Below are 12,779 nucleotides of genomic sequence, written 5' to 3' on the forward strand. Positions count from 1 at the left end.
AACCTTTCAGATGCCTTATTTACCTGGTCTTGTAGAAGATGCCGCAATGGGATAGCTATGTTATGTTATGTTATGTTAAAAAAAAATTATTGAGCGCGGCTAACACCATTAGGTTTCTTGGCGCTTATGCTGAGGGAGCAGTGAAGAGAGCGTGAGAGCAGAAACTAAATATAGGACTCAGTGAAGAGGAAGGTTTTAAGGAGGGATCTGAACCTGGAATATGGAGAAGGCAGCCTAAGAGAAAGGGGAAGGGAATTCCAAAAAGATGGAGCTAGAAATGAAAACCTAAGGCCACCGTGTTTTTTCCTCTTAAATCTAGGAACTGATAGCAGGGCCATCTGGGATGACCGGAGATTGCGAGGAGGAGCATACGGGTGGAGAAGGGAGGAAATAAAAAGGGGACCTTGGCCTGCAAGAGATTTTGAAATAATGCAGCCTAACTTAAATTTACAGCGAGCAGATACCGGAAGCCAGTGGAGACTTTTTAGGAGAGGACGAACGTGTTGATCTCTAGGTTGGTGGTAAATCAGGCGAGCAGCCTGATTTTGGATCAACTGAAGTCTCTTAAGTTGGTAGTCAGGAATGCCTACATACAGTGCGTTTGCGTAGTCAAGCCTAGAAATGACTAACGCAAGCAAGGCCAAAGTAAGAGCTTCGGTAGTGAGTAGGCGAGAGATTTTACGGATTTTCCTGAGTTGGAAATGGCTGGAGGACACTACTGCGCTGATCTGGGGCGTCATAGAAAGATCGTTACTAATGACGACTCCCAGGCTTTTGGCTGAATTAACTGGGCAAGGAGGACTGTCCAGACTTGCCGGCCAAAAGGAAGGTTGCCAAGGATTGGAAAGTCCCCCGACAAGAACCAGCTCGGTCTTGTCGGGGTTGAGCTTCAGATGGTTTGAGTTCATCCAATTGCTGATAAAGCAGAGCGTGTTTTGAAAAGTAGTGATTGATTCGTCAGAGGAATCAATGGTAAAGACCAGTTGAATGTCATCCGCGTAATTAAACGCGGTGACACTCAACCCATGAAGGGAACGGATTAAAGGAACCAGGTACAAATTAAAAAGGAGGGGGGACAAAGAGGAGTCCTGCGGGACACCACAGGTCAGCTCGACCTGAGTAGCAGAGAACTGGGACAGCCTGACGGCTTGTTGGCGTTTAGTCAGGAAAGACTGAACCCAGTCCAGGGCGGTACCCTGGATGCCAGCCTCTCTGACACGGTCGACCAAAAGCCCATCTTACTACTTTCCTGGCTAACTTTCCAGGTGAAAACCTCAAAAGGGTGTAGCATCTGTGTCAGGCATTTGATTAGGCCCCATCTATGGTCATAGCTTTCCCAACTGCATCCCCTCCTCTTTGTCTTTGTCATTGATCTGTTTGTTGTGCTCAAACAGACGTTGCAGCATGTAAAAGGTAGAGTTCCAAAGTGTTGGCACCTCCAGTATCAGGGCTTCAACTGGTGCTCTATTATTATGCTAAATAATCCACAGTTGCTTCTGGGCTTTAAAAGAATGGCTGAAATGGGTTCAGATTCTTCTGCAGGTAGTCAGTTTGAGGAAGTCTTGCACCACCAGGTTGATGCAATGGGCCAAACACAGGACCCTGAAATAGCCTCCGCCTGACATGGCCTTTACTATGTTACAGCCATTGTCTGTGGCAACAAATCCAATTCTAAGACCTCTGGGTTGCAGCCAATCATACACTTTGCTTTTTAAATTCCTCCCAAGAAGTTTACAGCAGTATGTGATTTCTCCATGGCGAGCATGGCCACTGTTGTATTCCAAATGGTTTCCCATGCAGACACATAGAACGCAAAACATCACCCTAATAGCTAGTTCTCTTTGTTGATACAAAACTGAAAATACACCAACATAAAGTTTAATGGTGACTCTACACTCAGGAAGGATTGGAAAGAACAAAAACACAACAAAACAATACAGCAGTAGCTGTTTGCTTTATCTGCAGTGCATCACGTGGGATGTGGCATACAGGGAGGTGCAGCTAACAAATGCATTGACAATTGAATAATCCTTACACAATGGTTGCTGTAGTGCTCCTACGGCAGACATGAGTTTGATTCATTGATGTCAGATGTTATGAAAATGGTAAAAAAAAAATGTAAAAAACAAAAACTTTTTTAAACCTGAATTAAAAAATTTTTTACCTAAAATTGAAAAAAGTAGAAATTCTAAAAATTATAAATAAGTGACATGATCCTTAAACATATCATTTGTTTTAATTCATTAAACTGCTATCTCAGTGCTCAACCATACATGCAAGCATATTGCAAAGGGCCACACTGTCTGGACACACAAAATGGCTGCCTGCCATTGCCACATGGTCATCAACAACAACAACACAGAGCAAATTGGAATGGGGAATGGGAACAAACAGAAGAAGATGTGCAGGAATATGGTAAAAGCACACTGGCTACCTACAGAAAATAGCCACCAACTGACCACATGGTAAACCAGCAAGCAAGGAGGCATGGCTGCCATATAATGATAGAAGGACAACACACGCAAGCCCATGATAAAAGTACACCGGATGTCTGCCTACTCAAAATGACCACCTACCACATTGTCCACCAGCAAGCAAGAAGGCATGGGTAACAAAGAGAATATATCTAGGCCTATGGGGAAAGCAGTAGAACACTGGCTGAATATAAAAAATAGCTGCCAGCCACATGGTCAGAACAACAACAACTAGCAGGGAGGCATGCCACAAACAGAGAAAGCATGTAGGCTTAAGTCAAATTCAAATTGGCTGCCTACAGAAAATGGCTGCCAGCCACATGGTCAGAACAATACCAACCAGCAAGGAGGCATGGCAACAAGCAGAGAAGACATCCAGGCCTATGGGGAATGCACACTGGCTGGCTACACAAAATGGCCACCAGCCGCCTGGTCAGACAACAACAACCAGCAAGGTGCACGGTCACACACAGAGTAGACACGCAGGCCTATGGCAAAAGCACACTGTCTGGCTACACAAAATGTAAACTATAATCAACAAAAGGAGCTCGAGGGGGAAAGAAACTAGGAAGGAGGAGGCGGCCCCCCACTCAATCAGTGTCCAACAACAATTGCCTCCGCCAACGTACACTGATGGATCAAAATAACCTGGAGTAAAGTTGCACAAAGTGTCAAACATTCACTCACGTAGTGTATACTTTAACACTCAACTACAGGCAGTGGTGTGTATGCTTAAAAAGAGTGTACTACGGTCCTATCTACTGCCCACAAGTGGAACAGAAGTGCAGAAAAATGTGAAGACCTGGAGAGAGCGCCTCACGGTAGAAACACCCGAGGGGGTTCCTGGCCTGTAATTGCCAGTTTACCCACTTCTCATCATCGGTCGCTCTCTCCTTGTCATGAAAAACAAACAGAGAAAAACACCCAAAATATGAAAATGAAATAGCCAACTTATATCGAGTGCCGTGTGTGTAAACAACCTAATTAACCACTCATCTATATCTACAAGTAACAAGTGAGTGTGTGCACCTAAAACCCCTGCAATGGCCAGGACGCAAACAAACTAGCCACCGCTGTTAAAATAAGGAACCACTTGCTGGCTGTGGTAAGTTTATTCTGCTGCTGCAAGTAGTCCCAATTAGAAATGGTTCAGATTATACCATATTTAGACAATGCCAACATGTTTCATTGCTATTGTTTCAGCAAATTCATGTGGTAAATAAATAAATAATACCCTATTTTTGACTAGACATATATCATAACAGATAGCTCAATAAATAAGAGTCAAGATTCGAGGTAGTAGGAGTTTTGCAGGTTTAATACAGCATAAGGACAGGAACAGGACAACCTGCATAGGAATAGGATGACAGGGCCCAGCAGCTGCTGGGGCTGGGTCTGGGATAAGCGCGCTAACTTTTAATAACAATACACGAGCATATATACATAGCGCAAACACATAGCATTACATTGCAGTAGGCGTAGCAGTGGGTGGAACAGAAGACGTGACGCGTAGCAGTCGCGAAAGATAAGAGTAAAAAGAGGTGTAACTGGGCGTATACATAGACATGTGGTGCAGACGTAACAGGATATGTCATGAATGGGCGGAAACATAGGAGGGGGCTACCTAAGGAGCCGGGACCTCTAACCTGGTGGTGCGCGCAAACTGGCAATGACGTGTTACGAGGAGAAGCTGGGGGCTATGAACTCTGTGCTAGGAGCAGAGACTAAAGTCTGGAGGGTCGGAGCGACATGTACCTAAACCCTATCTAGTATCTGATGTTTAGGGAACATGTTGATATAAACTAGAAGTCATGAGGGGAAAAGCTAATTGACTCTAAGACTAGAGCATGCATTTATTCTACATATAGTGCGTGATGAAGAATATTAAATGACCATTAAATACAGTATTTCTCTTAACATGGAGCCGCATAGGCTAGACAATGACGGAAACTATTGATGCAGTTCAGTAGCTTAGAAATGCAGAGAAGGAAGACTAAACTGATAACTGGAATCATAACATAGTCTTGGCAGACTCAGAGGCAGAGCCAAGCTGCACCGGGCACTGCGAGGCAGGAAGTAAGTGAAAGGTCGAGGATACAGGTGGGGGCTGGATCGCTCCTCAGCGAGGCTTCAGGAGACAGGAGCTGAATCTGATGTCCGGGCCCTGTTGAGGCCTGGAAACGGGGACTTTATAATGAAATAACGTGCACACTGAGAAACGTGGCAACATAGCTTTACATAGGCCTGATACTCATATTACTCATGAGGACTAGGAAATGGCAGATCAGAGGTGGACACAACTATAATTGCGTCATTAATCGGACATGGGGAATAACATATGCATATTGGTCATGCACACATAACGTATGATGGATGCCACGTAGGGACACAGAACATGACAAAATTTACTTTTCCACATTCCCTCCTTGTCACTACGTTTCCATCAGGAAACATCAATATTCATGATACCATCTATCATTTCATACAGTACCATTTGTTCATCTCGAATTGTCTTGGAACGAGATTTAGAACGGGGCTTGGGACTAGGAATACAAGAGGTAGCACACATGCCGCAAATCGCAGGGCCACATTGTATACAGAGGCAGCAGCTGAATATGATCGCTACTGCGATACCTAGAAAGGACAGGACTTTCCATCCCCAGGCGGAAATTATATTCCAGAACCAACCGGACCATGTCCAGGTGCCTGGATCTTGGTGTAACAGATGGGCAATTTTATGAAGTCTGGTTATAGCTGAATAAACAGACGGCGCGTTATTTGGAATAAAAATGCAACAACTGGATCCGATGACTCTACAGGCCCCGCCCCTATCGGCCAGTATGACGTCAAGGACGAGACGATTCTGGAGCACAACAATTCTCATAAAGGATTGCTCTTCGGTTAAGTTACCTAGAGCGGAGGCAGTCTCATCTACTACAGCTTCAAGGGTTCTTGTTAACCTACGGATTAGCTTACTGTTTACAACTGTACCTAAATAAGGGAACACACCTTTATCAATATCAATGAATTGCTCTGCAGCAGTTTCAGTATAATCGACAATCGGGAGGTTTCTCTTGTGTCTAGTATGTACTAGGAAGGAATTCCTATGGTAGTCAGGTGGGGCTAGGAAAACAGGTGGCAGTAGGAAGGCAATGTAACAGGTTCCCTCCCAATCGAGGGGCAGACGAACATATGCGGTTTGACCACAAACAAAATAAGAATGACGTGAAGCTTTAAAAATAGATTTCCCACTGTCATTATACTGGATAATAGTAGTACAATCACTATGTCCTACGTGTACAGAACCATAATTACGGACACATAATTCGCCTTTGACTGGTAGTACTGAAATAGCAGGTGAGTCTGGAGTAGTATCGGACTGAACATTCAGGACCATGAAATTCGAAGAATAGTTACCTAAATTGTACACTTCATTTTCTAGATCTAAACCTGTTCTGTGGGGGAAACCTTGCTTGTCTGGGAAACATGTACTGTTAAGAAAAGACATGTCTGTTGAGGATGACGTTAACGTGGACCATGCTCCACACGAACCATTATGGGAAAAAGGATAAGGAAAGAGTGGCAGAACTCCCTTTGACGTCTGGAAAGGGGGGAGTCGACCACACACCCAACAATTAGTGGCATTGCTGGTCTGATGTGAATAATGCAACATGCGGATAAATGTATTGTTACGCATAGCGAGGCGGTATGAAGATTCGTGAGGAGGCAGATCACTAAACGTGTGTTCTACTGTAACATTAGAATGCTTATTTACATGAGGAACTGGAAAACACAGGAAAAATGCGTAACTAGTGCAGGAAATCATTATGCTGATGAATAATATGAAACTTAGAAAAACGATACATTGGATTGAGTTTTGACTGACTCTCTCACTATGGGGGTCTATTTTATACATGTCAGAAACAGTCTAACCGTTTCACCTAGGGGAGGACTTAGACAATCAAACTGACTGACTTATTTTACTAGACCTTAGCTTTTGCTTATACTCCTGCTGCGGAGTTTTCTCTAACAGGGGAGGGGTTGTGTCAATGTCATTTGCGGGACAGTCCTTAGGAACAATGTTTTGACAAGTCTTGATATCCTGGGAAATGTTTTTAAAGACCGGCTTTAATCCGTAGAATTTCTTGACGTGCGAAAGGTGCACCCAGCCGCGGCGTCCTTCCAATTTCACAGCTGTACGGGTGGTGAGGAGGACCTGACGGGGCTCCTTCCAACGTGGCTCCAGCGGACTTGATCTGTCAAAGTTCCGGACGAGCACCATCGAACCTGGAACGATTTCATGCGGTGCCACCTCGGTATTGTCTGGAAATGCGGCGGCAACCTGTGAACGACATGAGTTGAGGGCAGACATCAAGGAAGCTAGGTAATCTGTCAGCATATTACATGAAACATCAGTAATACTTCGGGGTCTAGGAGTACCCCACATGTTAGGGGGGCGGCCGAAAACGACCTCATACGGGGACAGACCTGATCTGGAATGTGCGACCATGCGCATATAAAACAAAGCAACTGGCAGAGCTACTAGCCAGTCCACACCCTTATCTTTACATATTTTGGCAATTCGAATTTTCAGAGTCTGATTATGTCTCTCGACTAGACCAGCTGCTTCAGGATGGCGTACACAATGGAACTTCCACTGGTACCCTAACAACAGGGAAACGTGCTTCATCAGTTCAGATGAGAATGGCTGACCGTTATCAGAATATACGACTCTAGGGAGTCCATATCGAGGGAAGAATTCACGAACCAACTGTTTGGCAGTGGTCGCGGCTGTGTAATCTGGGACTGGATATGCTTCTGTCCATCTGGACAAAGCGCATACAACTACAAGAACATACTTGAAACCTCGACATCGCTCCATCTGAATATAATCCATCTGGAGGACTTCAAAAGGGTGGTCAGGAGGCTGGAAACCACCTTGTTCCACCGGGACACTTTTACCTGGATTAAACTGACAACATATCATACAGGTACGGACTTTCTGCTTGGCTGCAGCTCGCAAATGCTTGTTGAACCAAATGTTCTGGATACTGTCTAACATAGCTTTTTCTCCTAAATGTGCTGGACTATGTGCGGTATTAATAATGACTTGAACCATAGAGTCGGGGAGAAACCATGTGGCTCTACCCTTTGTTAACCATCCTTGATCTGTCTGGACCCCTCCTTGTTCAGACCACTTCTTGATTTCATCGGGAGTAGCATGTAACTGGATATCTATGACATCTTGGGTAGGGTCCTTAACTGTCATACATGTAGTCGGATCTGGAGTATGTGTCATGTTAACTGGAATGTCTAGAGTCTGTGCTGTAAGCTTGGCTGTGCGATCTGCTAGATCATTACCTTGGGAAATAATGTCAGTAACTTTCGTATGTGCTTTGCACTTCATGATAGCAATAGATGTCGGTAAGTGTATGGCATCTAACAGAGCTTGAATAAGGAGACCATGCTGAATCTTGGTTCCATGAGAAGTCATGAAACCTCTCTCCTGCCAGAGCACTCCAAAGTCGTGTACAACTCCAAATGCGTAACGTGAATCTGTGTAAACATTAACTTTCAGGTTCTTGGCGTGTATACAGGCTTGTGTCAGAGCAACTAGCTCTGCTGCTTGAGCGGACAGAGTATCAATACGGTGTGTTTCAATAACTTCGGTGTCAGTAGTCACTGCATACGCGGCGACTAGTTCTCCTGTACTAGTTCTCATACATGAACCATCCACATAAAGTGTCAGGTCAGGATCTGGTAATGGAATATCTGTCAGGTCTTGTCTTGGCTTTGTCGTAATGTTGACTACTTCCACACAGTCGTGTGCGGCAGAATTTGAACTAACTGATGGTAACAGTGTAGCAGGATTCAGGATGTTGCAGCGTCTAATATCTATGTGTGGCTGGAACAGTGTCAATTCATAACCTGTTAAACGTGCAATTGTCAAGTGCTGTGTTTGTGTTCGGTTTAAAAGAACTTCCACGGAGTGTGGGACTTGTACTGTCAAGGTATGTCCTAAAACTATGGAATCACTTTGTCTGATAGCTAGTGCTGTGGCTGCAACTGACTTGAGGCACGCAGGCAGAGCCTGGGCGACTGGATCTAGTGTGCTAGAAAAATAAGCACAGGGCTTGTATTGTCCTGCTTGGTCTTGTGTGAGAACAGATAATGCTGTACCTTCACGTTCAGTGACGAAGAGTGTAAAAGGCTTACTGTAGTTCGGTGTAGCTAGAACTGGAGCTTGGCATAAAGCTTTCTTTAACTCGTTGAAACTAAGTGTATGTTCAGATGTCCAAGGGAGAACAGTCGATACGGCTGCCTCCTGTGTCGTTAACTGTATCAGTGGCTTGGCTAGAAATGCATACTGGGGAATCCATTGTCTGCAATAAGAAGTAAGGCCGATAAAGGCACGTACCTCCTTCTGGGTCTTGGGCTGAGGAAGACTCGCTATTAACTGGATACGGTCTGGTGTCAACTGCCTACCCCTCTTGGACAGTAAGTGTCCTAAGTAGACCACTTGCTGGACACAGAATTGAAGCTTCGAAGGGGACACCTTGTGCCCCATCTCGGCTAGGAAATACAGAACCGTCAGTGACGCTCGCTCGCAGTCACGTTCAGAACGAGCTGTGATCAGTAGATCATCGACATACTGGAGCAGGGCAGTGTCAGTTGGCATGTGAATATTGTCAAGTTGTCTCTTAAGTGCTTGGCTGTAAATACTAGGGCTTTCTGTGAAACCTTGAGGAGCTCGTGTGAACATATAGCTCCTTCCATTTAAACAAAATCCGAAAAGAAACTGGCTGTCTGGATGGATGGGAACACTAAAAAATGCGTTCTTAAGGTCGATTACTGTAAAGAACGTGGCTTCGGAATCAATGGCTGTCAATAGGGAAGAGATATCTGGGACAACTGGGTACTGAGGAATAATACATTTATTAAGCTCTCGTAGGTCGATCACTAATCGATATACTGGGGGTGCATTTGGATCAGTACGTTTCATGACTGGAATGATCGGAGAGTTACATACGTTGGAGTCCGTTTCTACAACTACTCCTTGAGCCATGAGCTCGTCAATAATTTTGGATAAGGCTGCTACAGCCTCAGGTGGCAATCTATACTGCCTGATTCGTGGTAACACTACACCTGGTTTCAGGGTCACACGATGGGGTGTGATTTGCATGTAACCTACATCAGTTGGACCTTGCGCCCATAAATGCTGCGGAACATTGGACAGTCTGGAATCAAAATCTCGTAATACATAGTGACCCTTAAAGTCACGTAGGAACAGACGTATTCCCTCTGGGGAACAACATATAACTGCACCTAACTCTTTCAGTGTTTTAATGCCTAATAGATTTTCTGGACATGACTTAGTAAGTAACAGATCAGTAGTGCGGGACAATGGACCTACTTCTAGAGTGACTGGCTTTGAAATCTCATTGACGATAGGCTTTCCTGAAAATCCAAGGGAAACATTTCTTGAGCCTGAGAGCGGAGCCCCTGGAACTTCGGCATGACTAATTGTGGTCCTACTTGCCCCTGTATCAATCAAAAACTTTCTGTCTTTCCCTAATACTTGACTGTGAACATAGGGACCTTCTTGATCTACAGGTATCTCGATGAGAGGCAAGCCTACCTCCCTCTCTAGGCTGTTTCATGAATATGGCTGATATTCTGGATACTCAGACTGTGCATACTGGTACATCTGCGATGTAACATGCTGTGTTGCAGCAATAGGCTGCGGTACTGTAACTGTCTGTTGTGCATTCTGTGGCTGAGGAATCTGTGAAACTTGTTCCTGTCTAGGCGGACGTGGTCTTTCTTTAGTCTTACCAGTAGCTATGTTATGCTTCAGAACTGCACACTCATTTATAAAATGACCTGGCTGTTTACAATAATTGCAGTTCCCTTTAACGGGTGCTGCAGGATGACTGGCTTGATTCGGACCCCTCTTCTGACTGTCTTGAGGAACAGATTGTGCAACTAGTACTTTCATTTTCGTGTCTTTCATACGTTTTCTCTCGTGTTCTTGCTCTTCCCTGATTCTATTCTGGTGATACTGGAGCATCTGGAGCATCTGGGACGGAGTATTTGCTTGCCAGGTGCTTTCGACTTTCAAAACTCGGTTTTTAATTGGTGGACTTGAATTCTCGACTAATTTGGTAACGAAAAGGTGAGGGTATGACTCACTACTTGTCTTGAGACCACTGTTGATACTAAAGCACTTTTCAAACCTCGAATAAAAATCACTAATATCTTCATCTTGTTTCTGTTTACAGGCTGAGATTGCATCCCAGTCTTCTTTTCTCGTTGTTAATAATCTGGGTAAAACTTGTATCAATAATTCTGGTAATTCTTTACATTTCTCTCCAAGACCAGTACCTGGTACACGTATCTTATCTTCTGCTTCTAGAACTGCCCAATCGATTTTTTTCTCTCCCACCTCCCATTCTTTTTCCTTTAGCTTTTCATACACCCCTGCGGGTAGCAGAACCTTTAACATTTTAATGATATCTGGGTAAGTGTATTCTCCCATACGGAGCATGTCTTTTAATTCTCTATGGAACCCTGCTGGATCTTTGTCATGACAGGGAATTAATTTCTTCATTTCGAGGAGTTCCATCTTTGTGATCGGAGTGTATACAAACACTCGCTGCATTTCGCCACCCGTTCCTCTGACTGGGTGGACTTCTCGTAACGGATTCTGTCTGTCTATGTAGAATGATTTACTTTCTGGGGGTGAGACATGGACAAAATGCGGGTTCAAGAATGTTCTATATTTATGACGCTGTTCTAGAATGACACTAATTAAATCGGTACCTAGACCTCTCCATCTGTACTGGAGTAACTCGTTCAGGATATCATGTAACGGGCCTGGATCAGAATGTTGACCCTCATACAGAGTAATGAGGTGCTGAATCATATACATACCCACCAGTCGCTGCTCGGCTGGGGGCATTTTCAGAAACATTTGTGCCACTATTTCGTCCGGAAAAGTGGTAGAATCAGTAATCCATCGGACTGCTGATCGGACTAGTTCCTGTTCATGCATAGTACTTAACTCACTGTAACCGATTCGTGATTTCAGAATGTGATCGGTAGCTTGAAATACTTGTTCTAGGGAACCTTGTTCTGGTGCTGAATGATGGAAAGTTGGCTTGTGTTCTAGACGTAAATGGCGATCTGGAAATCTAGGTTTTCCTACATACGCTATTCTGGCAGTATTCTCATCGTCTTCCTCTTCAGGATCAGAGGTACTTTCTTTCTCGCTTACTTGTGCTGCTTTACGCTGTTCGTGTATCTTTATTATCTCTCTACGGATTTTCTTGTACATACTTTCCATGGCACCAATGGTATTGTGCTTTCCTTCGGCTATATTATCACTCCACTTTGTCAGGGTTTTCATTTCTTCCGGGTCTTTAGACGGATAATCCTGTTCTCTTATTAGACAGTTAATTAAGAACTTTAATATCATGCGCTGAATCTCGGCTTTCCTTTGAGACATGGCATCACTAATACTTTGTGGGTCATCCCCTGTACGGATGAAACGATATATCCTGTCTAGATCTTCTTTCATATTCGGCAGGGTGACTAGATACTCGGTCACTCTCCTTACGCGTACGGAATATAAAACCATATTAAACTCGCCTGGAACTGGGTCATAGACACATTCGCCAAGGGTTTGCCTGATTTCTGCAACAGACTTATTACTCTTGGGAGTACGCTGTGATGTTTGAGCATGTAATTCGAGTGCTGATAAACGTTTGTATGGCGGCGGAGTTTGAGGAAGACCTCCTCCTGCGGCCCCTAAACTAGAATCATCGACTGATGCTTTTCGTCCTGGCAGGGTCGGTAATTGTAACGTGGGCTGGACTTGTATGGCGGGCTGACCCAGGGGGGCTGTTAAGGGCACCCCGGTGTCTGGAGGAGCAGGAATTACCTGATTTACAGGGACTGGCGGAGCGCGAACAGGATTTGCATATTCGGGGACTGTGTCGTCCAGATAGGACGAAATAAAAATATCAGCTGCGGTCGGTTTGTGACGTAGCTTGGTCGGAACTAATGGTGGCGGGAAATTACTGGATGCCTCCGGGGTCGCTTTTGGCAAGCCCTCGGCAAGAAGAGGATACATACCCTTAATGAGGGCATTCCTCTGTCTGTCTGATTGCTCAGTTCTAACTCGTTCACCTATCTCGATTAATTCTCTTTCTTGGGCTCGTTCTTGGGATTCTCTACTTAGTTCTGACTTTCTGATTTCTTTTTCGGTTCTTTTATGAGCTTCTTTGCGCCATAACTCGATGG

Source organism: Lissotriton helveticus, chromosome 4_1 (genome assembly GCF_964261635.1).
Source record: "Lissotriton helveticus chromosome 4_1, aLisHel1.1, whole genome shotgun sequence".
In the NCBI taxonomy this organism is placed as follows: Eukaryota; Metazoa; Chordata; class Amphibia; order Caudata; family Salamandridae; genus Lissotriton; species Lissotriton helveticus.